This window comes from Euphorbia lathyris, chromosome 1 (assembly GCF_963576675.1).
Source record: "Euphorbia lathyris chromosome 1, ddEupLath1.1, whole genome shotgun sequence".
Lineage (NCBI taxonomy): Eukaryota > Viridiplantae > Streptophyta > Magnoliopsida > Malpighiales > Euphorbiaceae > Euphorbia > Euphorbia lathyris.
The window spans coordinates 131,945,665-131,960,692 of record NC_088910.1 but is presented as its reverse complement, the minus strand read 5'-3'; the positions used below and the strand labels follow the sequence as shown (position 1 = coordinate 131,960,692).

The 15,028-nt window shown below is 46.9% G+C and overlaps 42 non-coding genes across 42 annotated transcripts; all 42 read left to right on the top strand.

Annotated features, from left to right (window-relative positions):
• Positions 1–166: 166 nt before the first annotated feature.
• Positions 167–285, top strand: LOC136212695 (5S ribosomal RNA). The gene has a single exon (XR_010679838.1). It is a non-coding gene; the product is annotated as a 5S ribosomal RNA (ribosomal RNA).
• A 183-nt stretch (positions 286–468) lies between these two features.
• Positions 469–587, top strand: LOC136213820 (5S ribosomal RNA). Its single transcript, XR_010680921.1, has one exon. It is a non-coding gene; the product is annotated as a 5S ribosomal RNA (ribosomal RNA).
• A 259-nt stretch (positions 588–846) lies between these two features.
• On the top strand, positions 847–965 carry LOC136213056 (5S ribosomal RNA). Its single transcript, XR_010680187.1, has one exon. It is a non-coding gene; the product is annotated as a 5S ribosomal RNA (ribosomal RNA).
• A 259-nt stretch (positions 966–1,224) lies between these two features.
• Positions 1,225–1,343, top strand: LOC136213808 (5S ribosomal RNA). Its single transcript, XR_010680910.1, has one exon. It is a non-coding gene; the product is annotated as a 5S ribosomal RNA (ribosomal RNA).
• Positions 1,344–1,600: 257 nt separating this feature from the next.
• LOC136212045 (5S ribosomal RNA) lies at positions 1,601–1,719 on the top strand. Its single transcript, XR_010679223.1, has one exon. It is a non-coding gene; the product is annotated as a 5S ribosomal RNA (ribosomal RNA).
• Positions 1,720–1,903: 184 nt separating this feature from the next.
• On the top strand, positions 1,904–2,022 carry LOC136213796 (5S ribosomal RNA). The gene has a single exon (XR_010680899.1). It is a non-coding gene; the product is annotated as a 5S ribosomal RNA (ribosomal RNA).
• A 259-nt stretch (positions 2,023–2,281) lies between these two features.
• Positions 2,282–2,400, top strand: LOC136213784 (5S ribosomal RNA). The gene has a single exon (XR_010680888.1). It is a non-coding gene; the product is annotated as a 5S ribosomal RNA (ribosomal RNA).
• Positions 2,401–2,658: 258 nt separating this feature from the next.
• Positions 2,659–2,777, top strand: LOC136213055 (5S ribosomal RNA). Its single transcript, XR_010680186.1, has one exon. It is a non-coding gene; the product is annotated as a 5S ribosomal RNA (ribosomal RNA).
• A 259-nt stretch (positions 2,778–3,036) lies between these two features.
• LOC136213772 (5S ribosomal RNA) lies at positions 3,037–3,155 on the top strand. The gene has a single exon (XR_010680877.1). It is a non-coding gene; the product is annotated as a 5S ribosomal RNA (ribosomal RNA).
• Positions 3,156–3,412: 257 nt separating this feature from the next.
• On the top strand, positions 3,413–3,531 carry LOC136212044 (5S ribosomal RNA). Its single transcript, XR_010679222.1, has one exon. It is a non-coding gene; the product is annotated as a 5S ribosomal RNA (ribosomal RNA).
• A 183-nt stretch (positions 3,532–3,714) lies between these two features.
• Positions 3,715–3,833, top strand: LOC136213761 (5S ribosomal RNA). Its single transcript, XR_010680866.1, has one exon. It is a non-coding gene; the product is annotated as a 5S ribosomal RNA (ribosomal RNA).
• A 258-nt stretch (positions 3,834–4,091) lies between these two features.
• LOC136214521 (5S ribosomal RNA) lies at positions 4,092–4,210 on the top strand. The gene has a single exon (XR_010681603.1). It is a non-coding gene; the product is annotated as a 5S ribosomal RNA (ribosomal RNA).
• A 258-nt stretch (positions 4,211–4,468) lies between these two features.
• Positions 4,469–4,587, top strand: LOC136212694 (5S ribosomal RNA). Its single transcript, XR_010679837.1, has one exon. It is a non-coding gene; the product is annotated as a 5S ribosomal RNA (ribosomal RNA).
• Positions 4,588–4,770: 183 nt separating this feature from the next.
• Positions 4,771–4,889, top strand: LOC136213749 (5S ribosomal RNA). The gene has a single exon (XR_010680854.1). It is a non-coding gene; the product is annotated as a 5S ribosomal RNA (ribosomal RNA).
• Positions 4,890–5,148: 259 nt separating this feature from the next.
• Positions 5,149–5,267, top strand: LOC136213737 (5S ribosomal RNA). The gene has a single exon (XR_010680843.1). It is a non-coding gene; the product is annotated as a 5S ribosomal RNA (ribosomal RNA).
• Positions 5,268–5,525: 258 nt separating this feature from the next.
• LOC136213054 (5S ribosomal RNA) lies at positions 5,526–5,644 on the top strand. Its single transcript, XR_010680185.1, has one exon. It is a non-coding gene; the product is annotated as a 5S ribosomal RNA (ribosomal RNA).
• A 259-nt stretch (positions 5,645–5,903) lies between these two features.
• LOC136213726 (5S ribosomal RNA) lies at positions 5,904–6,022 on the top strand. The gene has a single exon (XR_010680830.1). It is a non-coding gene; the product is annotated as a 5S ribosomal RNA (ribosomal RNA).
• Positions 6,023–6,279: 257 nt separating this feature from the next.
• Positions 6,280–6,398, top strand: LOC136212043 (5S ribosomal RNA). Its single transcript, XR_010679221.1, has one exon. It is a non-coding gene; the product is annotated as a 5S ribosomal RNA (ribosomal RNA).
• Positions 6,399–6,581: 183 nt separating this feature from the next.
• On the top strand, positions 6,582–6,700 carry LOC136213715 (5S ribosomal RNA). The gene has a single exon (XR_010680816.1). It is a non-coding gene; the product is annotated as a 5S ribosomal RNA (ribosomal RNA).
• Positions 6,701–6,958: 258 nt separating this feature from the next.
• On the top strand, positions 6,959–7,077 carry LOC136214520 (5S ribosomal RNA). Its single transcript, XR_010681602.1, has one exon. It is a non-coding gene; the product is annotated as a 5S ribosomal RNA (ribosomal RNA).
• A 258-nt stretch (positions 7,078–7,335) lies between these two features.
• On the top strand, positions 7,336–7,454 carry LOC136212692 (5S ribosomal RNA). The gene has a single exon (XR_010679836.1). It is a non-coding gene; the product is annotated as a 5S ribosomal RNA (ribosomal RNA).
• Positions 7,455–7,637: 183 nt separating this feature from the next.
• LOC136213702 (5S ribosomal RNA) lies at positions 7,638–7,756 on the top strand. Its single transcript, XR_010680802.1, has one exon. It is a non-coding gene; the product is annotated as a 5S ribosomal RNA (ribosomal RNA).
• A 259-nt stretch (positions 7,757–8,015) lies between these two features.
• LOC136213691 (5S ribosomal RNA) lies at positions 8,016–8,134 on the top strand. The gene has a single exon (XR_010680789.1). It is a non-coding gene; the product is annotated as a 5S ribosomal RNA (ribosomal RNA).
• Positions 8,135–8,392: 258 nt separating this feature from the next.
• Positions 8,393–8,511, top strand: LOC136212904 (5S ribosomal RNA). Its single transcript, XR_010680044.1, has one exon. It is a non-coding gene; the product is annotated as a 5S ribosomal RNA (ribosomal RNA).
• Positions 8,512–8,770: 259 nt separating this feature from the next.
• Positions 8,771–8,889, top strand: LOC136214519 (5S ribosomal RNA). The gene has a single exon (XR_010681601.1). It is a non-coding gene; the product is annotated as a 5S ribosomal RNA (ribosomal RNA).
• A 258-nt stretch (positions 8,890–9,147) lies between these two features.
• Positions 9,148–9,266, top strand: LOC136213679 (5S ribosomal RNA). The gene has a single exon (XR_010680778.1). It is a non-coding gene; the product is annotated as a 5S ribosomal RNA (ribosomal RNA).
• Positions 9,267–9,525: 259 nt separating this feature from the next.
• On the top strand, positions 9,526–9,644 carry LOC136214518 (5S ribosomal RNA). Its single transcript, XR_010681600.1, has one exon. It is a non-coding gene; the product is annotated as a 5S ribosomal RNA (ribosomal RNA).
• Positions 9,645–9,902: 258 nt separating this feature from the next.
• On the top strand, positions 9,903–10,021 carry LOC136212691 (5S ribosomal RNA). The gene has a single exon (XR_010679835.1). It is a non-coding gene; the product is annotated as a 5S ribosomal RNA (ribosomal RNA).
• Positions 10,022–10,204: 183 nt separating this feature from the next.
• LOC136213329 (5S ribosomal RNA) lies at positions 10,205–10,323 on the top strand. The gene has a single exon (XR_010680446.1). It is a non-coding gene; the product is annotated as a 5S ribosomal RNA (ribosomal RNA).
• A 259-nt stretch (positions 10,324–10,582) lies between these two features.
• LOC136212902 (5S ribosomal RNA) lies at positions 10,583–10,701 on the top strand. Its single transcript, XR_010680042.1, has one exon. It is a non-coding gene; the product is annotated as a 5S ribosomal RNA (ribosomal RNA).
• Positions 10,702–10,959: 258 nt separating this feature from the next.
• Positions 10,960–11,078, top strand: LOC136213667 (5S ribosomal RNA). The gene has a single exon (XR_010680767.1). It is a non-coding gene; the product is annotated as a 5S ribosomal RNA (ribosomal RNA).
• Positions 11,079–11,337: 259 nt separating this feature from the next.
• On the top strand, positions 11,338–11,456 carry LOC136214516 (5S ribosomal RNA). Its single transcript, XR_010681598.1, has one exon. It is a non-coding gene; the product is annotated as a 5S ribosomal RNA (ribosomal RNA).
• A 258-nt stretch (positions 11,457–11,714) lies between these two features.
• Positions 11,715–11,833, top strand: LOC136212690 (5S ribosomal RNA). The gene has a single exon (XR_010679834.1). It is a non-coding gene; the product is annotated as a 5S ribosomal RNA (ribosomal RNA).
• A 183-nt stretch (positions 11,834–12,016) lies between these two features.
• On the top strand, positions 12,017–12,135 carry LOC136213328 (5S ribosomal RNA). The gene has a single exon (XR_010680445.1). It is a non-coding gene; the product is annotated as a 5S ribosomal RNA (ribosomal RNA).
• Positions 12,136–12,394: 259 nt separating this feature from the next.
• On the top strand, positions 12,395–12,513 carry LOC136212901 (5S ribosomal RNA). The gene has a single exon (XR_010680041.1). It is a non-coding gene; the product is annotated as a 5S ribosomal RNA (ribosomal RNA).
• Positions 12,514–12,771: 258 nt separating this feature from the next.
• Positions 12,772–12,890, top strand: LOC136213882 (5S ribosomal RNA). Its single transcript, XR_010680981.1, has one exon. It is a non-coding gene; the product is annotated as a 5S ribosomal RNA (ribosomal RNA).
• Positions 12,891–13,148: 258 nt separating this feature from the next.
• LOC136212689 (5S ribosomal RNA) lies at positions 13,149–13,267 on the top strand. The gene has a single exon (XR_010679833.1). It is a non-coding gene; the product is annotated as a 5S ribosomal RNA (ribosomal RNA).
• Positions 13,268–13,450: 183 nt separating this feature from the next.
• LOC136212429 (5S ribosomal RNA) lies at positions 13,451–13,569 on the top strand. Its single transcript, XR_010679587.1, has one exon. It is a non-coding gene; the product is annotated as a 5S ribosomal RNA (ribosomal RNA).
• A 259-nt stretch (positions 13,570–13,828) lies between these two features.
• Positions 13,829–13,947, top strand: LOC136213656 (5S ribosomal RNA). The gene has a single exon (XR_010680756.1). It is a non-coding gene; the product is annotated as a 5S ribosomal RNA (ribosomal RNA).
• Positions 13,948–14,204: 257 nt separating this feature from the next.
• LOC136212428 (5S ribosomal RNA) lies at positions 14,205–14,323 on the top strand. Its single transcript, XR_010679586.1, has one exon. It is a non-coding gene; the product is annotated as a 5S ribosomal RNA (ribosomal RNA).
• A 259-nt stretch (positions 14,324–14,582) lies between these two features.
• Positions 14,583–14,701, top strand: LOC136213645 (5S ribosomal RNA). Its single transcript, XR_010680743.1, has one exon. It is a non-coding gene; the product is annotated as a 5S ribosomal RNA (ribosomal RNA).
• Positions 14,702–14,882: 181 nt separating this feature from the next.
• Positions 14,883–15,001, top strand: LOC136212427 (5S ribosomal RNA). The gene has a single exon (XR_010679585.1). It is a non-coding gene; the product is annotated as a 5S ribosomal RNA (ribosomal RNA).
• Positions 15,002–15,028: the final 27 nt, after the last annotated feature.

Here is a 15,028-nt window from a genome sequence, read left to right as displayed (position 1 = left end):
CGTGCATTTTTTAATTATTTAATTTTTTTTCACCATGGCGTGCACGTTTTCGAGGCGGGGGTCAGTGTTTGGGGTCCGGGGGCTTGTGCATGCACGTGAAGGATGAGCATACGGGAGAAAGGGGCGCCCAGTATGGAATATATGCTTAGTTTTTGCATGTGATGACGGGTGCGATCATACCAGCACTAATGCACCGGATCCCATCAGAACTCCGAAGTTAAACGTGCTTGGGCGAGAGTAGTACTAAGATGGTTGACCTCTTGGGAAGTCCTCGTGTTGCACCCCCAAACTTTTTTGCAACGTGCATTTTTTAATTATTTAATTTTTTTTTTCACCATGGCGTGCATGTTTTCGAGGCGGGGGTCAGTGTTTGGGGTCCGGGGGCTTGTGCATGCACGTGAAGGATGAGCATACGGGAGAAAGGGGCGCCCAGTATGGAATATATGCTTAGTTTTTGCATGGGATGACGGGTGCGATCATACCAGCACTAATGCACCGGATCCCATCAGAACTCCGAAGTTAAACGTGCTTGGGCGAGAGTAGTACTAAGATGGGTGACCTCTTGGGAAGTCCTCGTGTTGCACCCCCAAACTTTTTTGCAACGTGCATTTTTTAATTATTTAATTTTTTTTTCACCATGGCGTGCACGTTTTCGAGGCGGGCCCAAACTTTTTTGCAACGTGCATTTTTTAATTATTTAATTTTTTTTTCACCATGGCGTGCACGTTTTCGAGGCGGGGGTCAGTGTTTGGGGTCCGGGGGCTTGTGCATGCACGTGAAGGATGAGCATACGGGAGAAAGGGGCGCCCAGTATGGAATATATGCTTAGTTTTTGCATGGGATGACGGGTGCGATCATACCAGCACTAATGCACCGGATCCCATCAGAACTCCGAAGTTAAACGTGCTTGGGCGAGAGTAGTACTAAGATGGGTGACCTCTTCGGAAGTCCTCGTGTTGCACCCCCAAACTTTTTTGCAACGTGCATTTTTTAATTATTTAATTTTTTTTTCACCATGGCGTGCACGTTTTCGAGGCGGGCCCAAACTTTTTTGCAACGTGCATTTTTTAATTATTTAATTTTTTTTTCACCATGGCGTGCACGTTTTCGAGGCAGGGGTCAGTGTTTGGGGTCCGGGGGCTTGTGCATGCACGTGAAGGATGAGCATACGGGAGAAAGGGGCGCCCAGTATGGAATATATGCTTAGTTTTTGCATGGGATGACGGGTGCGATCATACCAGCACTAATGCACCGGATCCCATCAGAACTCCGAAGTTAAACGTGCTTGGGCGAGAGTAGTACTAAGATGGGTGACCTCTTGGGAAGTCCTCGTGTTGCACCCCTAAACTTTTTTATAACGTGCATTTTTTAATTATTTAATTTTTTTTCACCATGGCGTGCACGTTTTCGAGGCGGGCCCAAACTTTTTTGCAACGTGCATTTTTTAATTATTTAATTTTTTTTCACCATGGCGTGCACGTTTTCGAGGCGGGGGTCAGTGTTTGGGGTCCGGGGGCTTGTGCATGCACGTGAAGGATGAGCATACGGGAGAAAGGGGCGCCCAGTATGGAATATATGCTTAGTTTTTGCATGTGATGACGGGTGCGATCATACCAGCACTAATGCACCGGATCCCATCAGAACTCCGAAGTGAAACGTGCTTGGGCGAGAGTAGTACTAAGATGGGTGACCTCTTGGGAAGTCCTCGTGTTGCACCCCCAAACTTTTTTGCAACGTGCATTTTTTAATTATTTAATTTTTTTTTTTCACCATGGCGTGCATGTTTTCGAGGCGGGGGTCAGTGTTTGGGGTCCGGGGGCTTGTGCATGCACGTGAAGGATGAGCATACGGGAGAAAGGGGCGCCCAGTATGGAATATATGCTTAGTTTTTGCATGGGATGACGGGTGCGATCATACCAGCACTAATGCACCGGATCCCATCAGAACTCCGAAGTTAAACGTGCTTGGGCGAGAGTAGTACTAAGATGGGTGACCTCTTGGGAAGTCCTCGTGTTGCACCCCCAAACTTTTTTGCAACGTGCATTTTTTAATTATTTAATTTTTTTTTCACCATGGCGTGCACGTTTTCGAGGCGGGCCCAAACTTTTTTGCAACGTGCATTTTTTAATTATTTAATTTTTTTTTCACCATGGCGTGCACGTTTTCGAGGCGGGGGTCAGTGTTTGGGGTCCGGGGGCTTGTGCATGCACGTGAAGGATGAGCATACGGGAGAAAGGGGCGCCCAGTATGGAATATATGCTTAGTTTTTGCATGGGATGATGGGTGCGATCATACCAGCACTAATGCACCGGATCCCATCAGAACTCCGAAGTTAAACGTGCTTGGGCGAGAGTAGTACTAAGATGGGTGACCTCTTGGGAAGTCCTCGTGTTGCACCCCTAAACTTTTTTGCAACGTGCATTTTTTAATTATTTAATTTTTTTTTCACCATGGCGTGCACGTTTTCGAGGCGGGCCCAAACTTTTTTGCAACGTGCATTTTTTAATTATTTAATTTTTTTTCACCATGGCGTGCACGTTTTCGAGGCGGGGGTCAGTGTTTGGGGTCCGGGGGCTTGTGCATGCACGTGAAGGATGAGCATACGGGAGAAAGGGGCGCCCAGTATGGAATATATGCTTAGTTTTTGCATGAGATGACGGGTGCGATCATACCAGCACTAATGCACCGGATCCCATCAGAACTCCGAAGTTAAACGTGCTTGGGCGAGAGTAGTACTAAGATGGGTGACCTCTTCGGAAGTCCTCGTGTTGCACCCCCAAACTTTTTTGCAACGTGCATTTTTTAATTATTTAATTTTTTTTTCACCATGGCGTGCACGTTTTCGAGGCGGGCCCAAACTTTTTTGCAACGTGCATTTTTTAATTATTTAATTTTTTTTTCACCATGGCGTGCACGTTTTCGAGGCAGGGGTCAGTGTTTGGGGTCCGGGGGCTTGTGCATGCACGTGAAGGATGAGCATACGGGAGAAAGGGGCGCCCAGTATGGAATATATGCTTAGTTTTTGCATGGGATGACGGGTGCGATCATACCAGCACTAATGCACCGGATCCCATCAGAACTCCGAAGTTAAACGTGCTTGGGCGAGAGTAGTACTAAGATGGGTGACCTCTTGGGAAGTCCTCGTGTTGCACCCCTAAACTTTTTTATAACGTGCATTTTTTAATTATTTAATTTTTTTTCACCATGGCGTGCACGTTTTCGAGGCGGGCCCAAACTTTTTTGCAACTTGCATTTTTTAATTATTTAATTTTTTTTCACCATGGCGTGCACGTTTTCGAGGCGGGGGTCAGTGTTTGGGGTCCGGGGGCTTGTGCATGCACGTGAAGGATGAGCATACGGGAGAAAGGGGCGCCCAGTATGGAATATATGCTTAGTTTTTGCATGTGATGACGGGTGCGATCATACCAGCACTAATGCACCGGATCCCATCAGAACTCCGAAGTGAAACGTGCTTGGGCGAGAGTAGTACTAAGATGGGTGACCTCTTGGGAAGTCCTCGTGTTGCACCCCCAAACTTTTTTGCAACGTGCATTTTTTAATTATTTAATTTTTTTTTTCACCATGGCGTGCATGTTTTCGAGGCGGGGGTCAGTGTTTGGGGTCCGGGGGCTTGTGCATGCACGTGAAGGATGAGCATACGGGAGAAAGGGGCGCCCAGTATGGAATATATGCTTAGTTTTTGCATGGGATGACGGGTGCGATCATACCAGCACTAATGCACCGGATCCCATCAGAACTCCGAAGTTAAACGTGCTTGGGCGAGAGTAGTACTAAGATGGGTGACCTCTTGGGAAGTCCTCGTGTTGCACCCCCAAACTTTTTTGCAACGTGCATTTTTTAATTATTTAATTTTTTTTTCACCATGGCGTGCACGTTTTCGAGGCGGGCCCAAACTTTTTTGCAACGTGCATTTTTTAATTATTTAATTTTTTTTCACCATGGCGTGCACGTTTTCGAGGCGGGGGTCAGTGTTTGGGGTCCGGGGGCTTGTGCATGCACGTGAAGGATGAGCATACGGGAGAAAGGGGCGCCCAGTATGGAATATATGCTTAGTTTTTGCATGGGATGACGGGTGCGATCATACCAGCACTAATGCACCGGATCCCATCAGAACTCCAAAGGTAAACGTGCTTGGGCGAGAGTAGTACTAAGATGGGTGACCTCTTGGGAAGTCCTCGTGTTGCACCCCTAAACTTTTTTATAACGTGCATTTTTTAATTATTTAATTTTTTTTTCACCATGGCGTGCACGTTTTCGAGGCGGGCCCAAACTTTTTTGCAACGTGCATTTTTTAATTATTTAATTTTTTTTCACCATGGCGTGCACGTTTTCGAGGCGGGGGTCAGTGTTTGGGGTCCGGGGGCTTGTGCATGCACGTGAAGGATGAGCATACGGGAGAAAGGGGCGCCCAGTATGGAATATATGCTTAGTTTTTGCATGTGATGACGGGTGCGATCATACCAGCACTAATGCACCGGATCCCATCAGAACTCCGAAGTTAAACGTGCTTGGGCGAGAGTAGTACTAAGATGGTTGACCTCTTGGGAAGTCCTCGTGTTGCACCCCCAAACTTTTTTGCAACGTGCATTTTTTAATTATTTAATTTTTTTTTTCACCATGGCGTGCATGTTTTCGAGGCGGGGGTCAGTGTTTGGGGTCCGGGGGCTTGTGCATGCACGTGAAGGATGAGCATACGGGAGAAAGGGGCGCCCAGTATGGAATATATGCTTAGTTTTTGCATGGGATGACGGGTGCGATCATACCAGCACTAATGCACCGGATCCCATCAGAACTCCGAAGTTAAACGTGCTTGGGCGAGAGTAGTACTAAGATGGGTGACCTCTTGGGAAGTCCTCGTGTTGCACCCCCAAACTTTTTTGCAACGTGCATTTTTTAATTATTTAATTTTTTTTTCACCATGGCGTGCACGTTTTCGAGGCGGGCCCAAACTTTTTTGCAACGTGCATTTTTTAATTATTTAATTTTTTTTTCACCATGGCGTGCACGTTTTCGAGGCGGGGGTCAGTGTTTGGGGTCCGGGGGCTTGTGCATGCACGTGAAGGATGAGCATACGGGAGAAAGGGGCGCCCAGTATGGAATATATGCTTAGTTTTTGCATGGGATGATGGGTGCGATCATACCAGCACTAATGCACCGGATCCCATCAGAACTCCGAAGTTAAACGTGCTTGGGCGAGAGTAGTACTAAGATGGGTGACCTCTTGGGAAGTCCTCGTGTTGCACCCCTAAACTTTTTTGCAACGTGCATTTTTTAATTATTTAATTTTTTTTTCACCATGGCGTGCACGTTTTCGAGGCGGGCCCAAACTTTTTTGCAACGTGCATTTTTTAATTATTTAATTTTTTTTCACCATGGCGTGCACGTTTTCGAGGCGGGGGTCAGTGTTTGGGGTCCGGGGGCTTGTGCATGCACGTGAAGGATGAGCATACGGGAGAAAGGGGCGCCCAGTATGGAATATATGCTTAGTTTTTGCATGAGATGACGGGTGCGATCATACCAGCACTAATGCACCGGATCCCATCAGAACTCCGAAGTTAAACGTGCTTGGGCGAGAGTAGTACTAAGATGGGTGACCTCTTCGGAAGTCCTCGTGTTGCACCCCCAAACTTTTTTGCAACGTGCATTTTTTAATTATTTAATTTTTTTTTCACCATGGCGTGCACGTTTTCGAGGCGGGCCCAAACTTTTTTGCAACGTGCATTTTTTAATTATTTAATTTTTTTTTCACCATGGCGTGCACGTTTTCGAGGCAGGGGTCAGTGTTTGGGGTCCGGGGGCTTGTGCATGCACGTGAAGGATGAGCATACGGGAGAAAGGGGCGCCCAGTATGGAATATATGCTTAGTTTTTGCATGGGATGACGGGTGCGATCATACCAGCACTAATGCACCGGATCCCATCAGAACTCCGAAGTTAAACGTGCTTGGGCGAGAGTAGTACTAAGATGGGTGACCTCTTGGGAAGTCCTCGTGTTGCACCCCTAAACTTTTTTATAACGTGCATTTTTTAATTATTTAATTTTTTTTCACCATGGCGTGCACGTTTTCGAGGCGGGCCCAAACTTTTTTGCAACTTGCATTTTTTAATTATTTAATTTTTTTTCACCATGGCGTGCACGTTTTCGAGGCGGGGGTCAGTGTTTGGGGTCCGGGGGCTTGTGCATGCACGTGAAGGATGAGCATACGGGAGAAAGGGGCGCCCAGTATGGAATATATGCTTAGTTTTTGCATGTGATGACGGGTGCGATCATACCAGCACTAATGCACCGGATCCCATCAGAACTCCGAAGTGAAACGTGCTTGGGCGAGAGTAGTACTAAGATGGGTGACCTCTTGGGAAGTCCTCGTGTTGCACCCCCAAACTTTTTTGCAACGTGCATTTTTTAATTATTTAATTTTTTTTTTCACCATGGCGTGCATGTTTTCGAGGCGGGGGTCAGTGTTTGGGGTCCGGGGGCTTGTGCATGCACGTGAAGGATGAGCATACGGGAGAAAGGGGCGCCCAGTATGGAATATATGCTTAGTTTTTGCATGGGATGACGGGTGCGATCATACCAGCACTAATGCACCGGATCCCATCAGAACTCCGAAGTTAAACGTGCTTGGGCGAGAGTAGTACTAAGATGGGTGACCTCTTGGGAAGTCCTCGTGTTGCACCCCCAAACTTTTTTGCAACGTGCATTTTTTAATTATTTAATTTTTTTTTCACCATGGCGTGCACGTTTTCGAGGCGGGCCCAAACTTTTTTGCAACGTGCATTTTTTAATTATTTAATTTTTTTTCACCATGGCGTGCACGTTTTCGAGGCGGGGGTCAGTGTTTGGGGTCCGGGGGCTTGTGCATGCACGTGAAGGATGAGCATACGGGAGAAAGGGGCGCCCAGTATGGAATATATGCTTAGCTTTTGCATGGGATGACGGGTGCGATCATACCAGCACTAATGCACCGGATCCCATCAGAACTCCAAAGGTAAACGTGCTTGGGCGAGAGTAGTACTAAGATGGGTGACCTCTTGGGAAGTCCTCGTGTTGCACCCCTAAACTTTTTTATAACGTGCATTTTTTAATTATTTAATTTTTTTTTCACCATGGCGTGCACGTTTTCGAGGCGGGCCCAAACTTTTTTGCAACGTGCATTTTTTAATTATTTAATTTTTTTTCACCATGGCGTGCACGTTTTCGAGGCGGGGGTCAGTGTTTGGGGTCCGGGGGCTTGTGCATGCACGTGAAGGATGAGCATACGGGAGAAAGGGGCGCCCAGTATGGAATATATGCTTAGTTTTTGCATGTGATGACGGGTGCGATCATACCAGCACTAATGCACCGGATCCCATCAGAACTCCGAAGTTAAACGTGCTTGGGCGAGAGTAGTACTAAGATGGTTGACCTCTTGGGAAGTCCTCGTGTTGCACCCCCAAACTTTTTTGCAACGTGCATTTTTTAATTATTTAATTTTTTTTTTCACCATGGCGTGCATGTTTTCGAGGCGGGGGTCAGTGTTTGGGGTCCGGGGGCTTGTGCATGCACGTGAAGGATGAGCATACGGGAGAAAGGGGCGCCCAGTATGGAATATATGCTTAGTTTTTGCATGGGATGACGGGTGCGATCATACCAGCACTAATGCACCGGATCCCATCAGAACTCCGAAGTTAAACGTGCTTGGGCGAGAGTAGTACTAAGATGGGTGACCTCTTGGGAAGTCCTCGTGTTGCACCCCCAAACTTTTTTGCAACGTGCATTTTTTAATTATTTAATTTTTTTTTCACCATGGCGTGCACGTTTTCGAGGCGGGCCCAAACTTTTTTGCAACGTGCATTTTTTAATTATTTAATTTTTTTTTCACCATGGCGTGCACGTTTTCGAGGCGGGGGTCAGTGTTTGGGGTCCGGGGGCTTGTGCATGCACGTGAAGGATGAGCATACGGGAGAAAGGGGCGCCCAGTATGGAATATATGCTTAGTTTTTGCATGGGATGATGGGTGCGATCATACCAGCACTAATGCACCGGATCCCATCAGAACTCCGAAGTTAAACGTGCTTGGGCGAGAGTAGTACTAAGATGGGTGACCTCTTGGGAAGTCCTCGTGTTGCACCCCTAAACTTTTTTGCAACGTGCATTTTTTAATTATTTAATTTTTTTTTCACCATGGCGTGCACGTTTTCGAGGCGGGCCCAAACTTTTTTCCAACGTGCATTTTTTAATTATTTAATTTTTTTTCACCATGGCGTGCACGTTTTCGAGGCGGGGGTCAGTGTTTGGGGTCCGGGGGCTTGTGCATGCACGTGAAGGATGAGCATACGGGAGAAAGGGGCGCCCAGTATGGAATATATGCTTAGTTTTTGCATGAGATGACGGGTGCGATCATACCAGCACTAATGCACCGGATCCCATCAGAACTCCGAAGATAAACGTGCTTGGGCGAGAGTAGTACTAAGATGGGTGACCTCTTGGGAAGTCCTCGTGTTGCACCCCCAAACTTTTTTGCAACGTGCATTTTTTAATTATTTAATTTTTTTTTCACCATGGCGTGCACGTTTTCGAGGCGGGCCCAAACTTTTTTGCAACGTGCATTTTTTAATTATTTAATTTTTTTTTCACCATGGCGTGCACGTTTTCGAGGCGGGGGTCAGTGTTTGGGGTCCGGGGTCTTGTGCATGCACGTGAAGGATGAGCATACGGGAGAAAGGGGCGCCCAGTATGGAATATATGCTTAGTTTTTGCATGGGATGACGGGTGCGATCATACCAGCACTAATGCACCGGATCCCATCAGAACTCCAAAGGTAAACGTGCTTGGGCGAGAGTAGTACTAAGATGGGTGACCTCTTGGGAAGTCCTCGTGTTGCACCCCTAAACTTTTTTGCAACGTGCATTTTTTAATTATTTAATTTTTTTTTCACCATGGCGTGCACGTTTTCGAGGCGGGCCCAAACTTTTTTCCAACGTGCATTTTTTAATTATTTAATTTTTTTTCACCATGGCGTGCACGTTTTCGAGGCGGGGGTCAGTGTTTGGGGTCCGGGGGCTTGTGCATGCACGTGAAGGATGAGCATACGGGAGAAAGGGGCGCCCAGTATGGAATATATGCTTAGTTTTTGCATGAGATGACGGGTGCGATCATACCAGCACTAATGCACCGGATCCCATCAGAACTCCGAAGTTAAACGTGCTTGGGCGAGAGTAGTACTAAGATGGGTGACCTCTTGGGAAGTCCTCGTGTTGCACCCCCAAACTTTTTTGCAACGTGCATTTTTTAATTATTTAATTTTTTTTTCACCATGGCGTGCACGTTTTCGAGGCGGGCCCAAACTTTTTTGCAACGTGCATTTTTTAATTATTTAATTTTTTTTTCACCATGGCGTGCACGTTTTCGAGGCGGGGGTCAGTGTTTGGGGTCCGGGGTCTTGTGCATGCACGTGAAGGATGAGCATACGGGAGAAAGGGGCGCCCAGTATGGAATATATGCTTAGTTTTTGCATGGGATGACGGGTGCGATCATACCAGCACTAATGCACCGGATCCCATCAGAACTCCAAAGGTAAACGTGCTTGGGCGAGAGTAGTACTAAGATGGGTGACCTCTTGGGAAGTCCTCGTGTTGCACCCCTAAACTTTTTTATAACGTGCATTTTTTAATTATTTAATTTTTTTTTCACCATGGCGTGCACGTTTTCGAGGCGGGCCCAAACTTTTTTGCAACGTGCATTTTTTAATTATTTAATTTTTTTTCACCATGGCGTGCACGTTTTCGAGGCGGGGGTCAGTGTTTGGGGTCCGGGGGCTTGTGCATGCACGTGAAGGATGAGCATACGGGAGAAAGGGGCGCCCAGTATGGAATATATGCTTAGTTTTTGCATGTGATGACGGGTGCGATCATACCAGCACTAATGCACCGGATCCCATCAGAACTCCGAAGTTAAACGTGCTTGGGCGAGAGTAGTACTAAGATGGTTGACCTCTTGGGAAGTCCTCGTGTTGCACCCCCAAACTTTTTTGCAACGTGCATTTTTTAATTATTTAATTTTTTTTTTCACCATGGCGTGCATGTTTTCGAGGCGGGGGTCAGTGTTTGGGGTCCGGGGGCTTGTGCATGCACGTGAAGGATGAGCATACGGGAGAAAGGGGCGCCCAGTATGGAATATATGCTTAGTTTTTGCATGGGATGACGGGTGCGATCATACCAGCACTAATGCACCGGATCCCATCAGAACTCCGAAGTTAAACGTGCTTGGGCAAGAGTAGTACTAAGATGGGTGACCTCTTGGGAAGTCCTCGTGTTGCACCCCCAAACTTTTTTGCAACGTGCATTTTTTAATTATTTAATTTTTTTTTCACCATGGCGTGCACGTTTTCGAGGCGGGCCCAAACTTTTTTGCAACGTGCATTTTTTAATTATTTAATTTTTTTTTCACCATGGCGTGCACGTTTTCGAGGCGGGGGTCAGTGTTTGGGGTCCGGGGGCTTGTGCATGCACGTGAAGGATGAGCATACGGGAGAAAGGGGCGCCCAGTATGGAATATATGCTTAGTTTTTGCATGGGATGACGGGTGCGATCATACCAGCACTAATGCACCGGATCCCATCAGAACTCCGAAGATAAACGTGCTTGGGCGAGAGTAGTACTAAGATGGGTGACCTCTTGGGAAGTCCTCGTGTTGCACCCCTAAACTTTTTTGCAACGTGCATTTTTTAATTATTTAATTTTTTTTTCACCATGGCGTGCACGTTTTCGAGGCGGGCCCAAACTTTTTTCCAACGTGCATTTTTTAATTATTTAATTTTTTTTCACCATGGCGTGCACGTTTTCGAGGCGGGGGTCAGTGTTTGGGGTCCGGGGGCTTGTGCATGCACGTGAAGGATGAGCATACGGGAGAAAGGGGCGCCCAGTATGGAATATATGCTTAGTTTTTGCATGAGATGACGGGTGCGATCATACCAGCACTAATGCACCGGATCCCATCAGAACTCCGAAGTTAAACGTGCTTGGGCGAGAGTAGTACTAAGATGGGTGACCTCTTGGGAAGTCCTCGTGTTGCACCCCCAAACTTTTTTGCAACGTGCATTTTTTAATTATTTAATTTTTTTTTCACCATGGCGTGCACGTTTTCGAGGCGGGCCCAAACTTTTTTGCAACGTGCATTTTTTAATTATTTAATTTTTTTTTCACCATGGCGTGCACGTTTTCGAGGCGGGGGTCAGTGTTTGGGGTCCGGGGTCTTGTGCATGCACGTGAAGGATGAGCATACGGGAGAAAGGGGCGCCCAGTATGGAATATATGCTTAGTTTTTGCATGGGATGACGGGTGCGATCATACCAGCACTAATGCACCGGATCCCATCAGAACTCCAAAGGTAAACGTGCTTGGGCGAGAGTAGTACTAAGATGGGTGACCTCTTGGGAAGTCCTCGTGTTGCACCCCTAAACTTTTTTATAACGTGCATTTTTTAATTATTTAATTTTTTTTTCACCATGGCGTGCACGTTTTCGAGGCGGGCCCAAACTTTTTTGCAACGTGCATTTTTTAATTATTTAATTTTTTTTCACCATGGCGTGCACGTTTTCGAGGCGGGGGTCAGTGTTTGGGGTCCGGGGGCTTGTGCATGCACGTGAAGGATGAGCATACGGGAGAAAGGGGCGCCCAGTATGGAATATATGCTTAGTTTTTGCATGTGATGACGGGTGCGATCATACCAGCACTAATGCACCGGATCCCATCAGAACTCCGAAGTTAAACGTGCTTGGGCGAGAGTAGTACTAAGATGGTTGACCTCTTGGGAAGTCCTCGTGTTGCACCCCCAAACTTTTTTGCAACGTGCATTTTTTAATTATTTAATTTTTTTTTTCACCATGGCGTGCATGTTTTCGAGGCGGGGGTCAGTGTTTGGGGTCCGGGGGCTTGTGCATGCACGTGAAGGATGAGCATACGGGAGAAAGGGGCGCCCAGTATGGAATATATGCTTAGTTTTTGCATGGGATGACGGGTGCGATCATACCAGCACTAATGCACCGGATCCCATCAGAACTCCGAAGTTAAACGTGCTTGGGCAAGAGTAGTACTAAGATGGGTGACCTCTTGGGAAGTCCTCGTGTTGCACCCCCAAACTTTTTTGCAACGTGCATTTTTTAATTATTTAATTTTTTTTTCACCATGGCGTGCACGTTTTCGAGGCGGGCCCAAACTTTTTTGCAACGTGCATTTTTTAATTATTTAATTTTTTTTTCACCATGGCGTGCACGTTTTCGAGGCGGGGGTCAGTGTTTGGGGTCCGGGGGCTTGTGCATGCACGTGAAGGATGAGCATACGGGAGAAAGGGGCGCCCAGTATGGAATATATGCTTAGTTTTTGCATGGGATGACGGGTGCGATCATACCAGCACTAATGCACCGGATCCCATCAGAACTCCGAAGATAAACGTGCTTGGGCGAGAGTAGTACTAAGATGGGTGACCTCTTGGGAAGTCCTCGTGTTGCACCCCTAAACTTTTTTGCAACGTGCATTTTTTAATTATTTAATTTTTTTTTCACCATGGCGTGCACGTTTTCGAGGCGGGCCCAAACTTTTTTGCAACGTGCATTTTTTAATTATTTAATTTTTTTTCACCATGGCGTGCACGTTTTCGAGGCGGGGGTCAGTGTTTGGGGTCCGGGGGCTTGTGAATGCACGTGAAGGATGAGCATACGGGAGAAAGGGGCGCCCAGTATGGAATATATGCTTAGTTTTTGCATGGGATGACGGGTGCGATCATACCAGCACTAATGCACCGGATCCGATCAGAACTCCGAAGTTAAACGTGCTTGGGCGAGAGTAGTACTAAGATGGGTGACCTCTTGGGAAGTCCTCGTGTTGCACCCCTAAACTTTTTTATAACGTGCATTTTTTAATTATTTAATTTTTTTTTCACCATGGCGTGCACGTTTTCGAGGCGGGCCCAAACTTTTTTGCAACGTGCATTTTTTAATTATTTAATTTTTTTTCACCATGGCGTGCACGTTTTCGAGGCGGGGGTCAGTGTTTGGGGTCCGGGGGCTTGTGCATGCACGTGAAGGATGAGCATACGGGAGAAAGGGGCGCCCAGTATGGAATATATGCTTAGTTTTTGCATGTGATGACGGGTGCGATCATACCAGCACTAATGCACCGGATCCCATCAGAACTCCGAAGTTAAACGTGCTTGGGCGAGAGTAGTACTAAGATGGTTGACCTCTTGGGAAGTCCTCGTGTTGCACCCCCAAACTTTTTTGCAACGTGCAATTTTTAATTATTTAATTTTTTTTTTCACCATGGCGTGCATGTTTTCGAGGCGGGGGTCAGTGTTTGGGGTCCGGGGGCTTGTGCATGCACGTGAAGGATGAGCATACGGGAGAAAGGGGCGCCCAGTATGGAATATATGCTTAGTTTTTGCATGGGATGACGGGTGCGATCATACCAGCACTAATGCACCGGATCCCATCAGAACTCCGAAGTTAAACGTGTTTGGGCGAGAGTAGTACTAAGATGGGTGACCTCTTGGGAAGTCCTCGTGTTGCACCCCCAAACTTTTTTGCAACGTGCATTTTTTAATTATTTAATTTTTTTTTCACCATGGCGTGCACGTTTTCGAGGCGGGCCCAAACTTTTTTGCAACGTGCATTTTTTAATTATTTAATTTTTTTTTCACCATGGCGTGCACGTTTTCGAGGCGGGGGTCAGTGTTTGGGGTCCGGGGGCTTGTGCATGCACGTGAAGGATGAGCATACGGGAGAAAGGGGCGCCCAGTATGGAATATATGCTTAGTTTTTGCATGGGATGACGGGTGCGATCATACCAGCACTAATGCACCGGATCCCATCAGAACTCCGAAGTTAAACGTGCTTGGGCGAGAGTAGTACTAAGATGGGTGACCTCTTGGGAAGTCCTCGTGTTGCACCCCTAAACTTTTTTGCAACGTGCATTTTTTAATTATTTAATTTTTTTTCACCATGGCGTGCACGTTTTCGAGGCGGGCCCAAACTTTTTTGCAACGTGCATTTTTTAATTATTTAATTTTTTTTCACCATGGCGTGCACGTTTTCGAGGCGGGGGTCAGTATTTGGGGTCCGGGGGCTTGTGCATGCACGTGAAGGATGAGCATACGGGAGAAAGGGGCGCCCAGTATGGAATATATGCTTAGTTTTTGCATGGGATGACGGGTGCGATCATACCAGCACTAATGCACCGGATCCCATCAGAACTCCGAAGTTAAACGTGTTTGGGCGAGAGTAGTACTAAGATGGGTGACCTCTTGGGAAGTCCTCGTGTTGCACCCCCAAACTTTTTTGCAACGTGCATTTTTTAATTATTTAATTTTTTTTTCACCATGGCGTGCACGCTTTCGAGGCGGGCCCAAACTTTTTTGCAACGTGCATTTTTTAATTATTTAATTTTTTTTTCACCATGGCGTGCACGTTTTCGAGGCGGGGGTCAGTGTTTGGGGTCCGGGGGCTTGTGCATGCACGTGAAGGATGAGCATACGGGAGAAAGGGGCGCCCAGTATGGAAAATATGCTTAGTTTTTGCATGGGATGACGGGTGCGATCATACCAGCACTAATGCACCGGATCCCATCAGAACTCCGAAGTTAAACGTGCTTGGGCGAGAGTAGTACTAAGATGGGTGACCTCTTGGGAAGTCCTCGTGTTGCACCCCTAAACTTTTTTGCAACGTGCATTTTTTAATTATTTAATTTTTTTTCACCATGGCGTGCACGTTTTCGAGGCGGGGGTCAGTGTTTGGGGTCCGGGGGCTTGTGCATGCACGTGAAGGATGAGCATACGGGAGAAAGGGGCGCCCAGTATGGAATATATGCTTAGTTTTTGCATGGGATGACGGGTGCGATCATACCAGCACTAATGCACCGGATCCCATCAGAACTCCGAAGTTAAACGTGTTTGGGCGAGAGTAGTACTAAGATGGGTGACCTCTTGGGAAGTCCTCGTGTTGCACCCCCAAACTTTTTTGCAACGTGCATTTTTT